The following is a 2,105-nucleotide window of genomic DNA, read 5'->3' as shown; positions in this document are numbered from 1 at the left end:
CTTTCCCTTATTTCCCTTCAGGATGCCTATCAGTCCCTTTTCACTCCGGCTAGGAAGACCCAGGTCTTCTGTTCAGCAAGTTTTCGGGTTACAGAGCAAACCAGCACTGTGCTGTTTAACTTGTAGACACGCAATAGCATTTTCTAAATGCTCAACATCAGCTGTGGATCAGCTCAGCTTTGTAACACCAGAGACTGCCAAAATGAGGAATTCACCCGGAATACAAATGGCATCAATATTTAGCAAAAACTATGAATGAAGGAGGCAGGAAAGGACAGAAACGTTAGGGCTGGGGTAAAACACATGCTGACATCTTTAAGCTAGAGGAAATGTGTCTGCCCAAAGGGACAAGATCAATGTGTATGCACCCTGTGTTATCTGCTGCGAGAAGATGCTGCTGGGTGGTTATAGGAAGCGGGTCCAAGTGAAGGAAAAGGATCACGACTCCAGGATCCAACCTGTGGGTCTGGGATTAAGGCATCTGGGACCACCCAGCATTTCTTGTTTCTGCCCATAGTGCTGCGTAGGACATTTACTGCACTTCTGTCACCCTTTCTGTCCGCAGTGATGACTTTTGAGAGCGCTCTGATAACCACGCAGGAATATGCGACGTTACCCACCAGCTCGTAGACGTGTGCTGTTGACTCAGCTGTGTTTCAGCTCTGCCCTTGCCTTCCCCACCCCTTGAATATACATATTTTTTGTTCATTTGGAGAGTAAGAGGAAGGCAGAAAGATAATGCTGCAAAAAAGGGCTGTGTTGCAAATGTGCGATTATGAAAATACTTCCTCCTGAAGCGTTTTGCTGCCCTTATCTGCCAGCATTCATTTGAGATCAGCAGAGTGCTGGTCCAGGCACCTGCCTTCTGGAAAGATGCAGATTGCCTGGTCAACATCATAGTTTGGTCTGTTCTGTCTTGCTGACCTTTCCCTGGTCTGACTCAGATGCACTATGCAAAACAGCCACTGCTTTGCTTTGAAAAGTAGTTCAGATGAGAGCAAAGAGCAGAAAGCTCTTCCCTTGCACAGGCTGGGAACCTTTCAGGGATACTGCTCCTTGAGCAGAGCAATGTCCAGCCGTGGATCTTTCTTACCATGGTTCATCATCCATTTCTGTTACGTTGCCATTGCTCAGTTCACCTCTCCTCTTGCCTAGGTTGTTTATGCTCTTTAAAACACGACTAACATTTGACTCTCCTGACTGCAGATCTTGCCACTGAAGTGCGTCTGTCCGCACTGCATCCGAGGCAGTGAATTGAAAACACCCTCCCAGGAAAGCTCTGCCTTTGAAATGAGCAGTTCCTGCTGTTGCAAAGGGAGGGCAGACAAGCTGGCCCTCGCTCCTTCTTTACTCTCCCCAGACCCCAGAGCAGCTCTCTGAAGGAGTCATGCACAGCCGAGCAGGACGGACAGTTCTGCCACCCACCCTTGTTGACTTGGTCGCGTAATGAATTGATGTTTCCTTGGAACAAATCGCACAATAGGGCTCTGCTGGAATTGACTGCAGCTCCTTCTCTGCTCCTTTGTGCTCCCAGGACCCCAAAGGGCATTAGAAAACATTAGGCTGGGCCCCACACGCTTTTGTTCATGCGCGATTTCAAAAGGTGCCTATCTCTTCCATGGGGACAATAAACTCCCTTTTCAATTTAATTTTCAGTGCAAGGAGGAAATGCTGCATAAAGCAAACAAAAGCCAAGATATATTTTTATCATGGGACCTGAAGCCCTTTATTTTTTTTTTTAATTTAATGCTGGGAATGGGGATGATGACTGATAGCCTCTGGTTACTCATAGACCAGGGCACACGCTGCATCCTTCCCAAATATCCTCCTCTGTAGCCCCCAGCCAGGACCTGCAGAGGCCACATCCTCCAGGTTCACCGGCTCCCAGGCTCTGTTAAGATCAGCTTTTAAATAGATGTATGCTCAATACAATTCACAGCTATGTTTGGCCATGTACAGAAGTGGCCTGGTTTTCACAACTGCTGAGTGCAGTGGGAGCCAGAAGATGTATTTTGCTCCTGAGAGAATCAGGTCACTTAATTAGGTGACTGGCTACGGCTCAGGTGCTTGGATTTACTCGTGCTGTGTAGCATGTGTTGGCTGTA

This window comes from Mesitornis unicolor, unplaced genomic scaffold (assembly GCF_000695765.1).
Source record: "Mesitornis unicolor isolate BGI_N332 unplaced genomic scaffold, ASM69576v1 scaffold22987, whole genome shotgun sequence".
In the NCBI taxonomy this organism is placed as follows: domain Eukaryota; kingdom Metazoa; phylum Chordata; class Aves; order Mesitornithiformes; family Mesitornithidae; genus Mesitornis; species Mesitornis unicolor.
Note: the sequence above shows the minus strand (reverse complement) of the source record.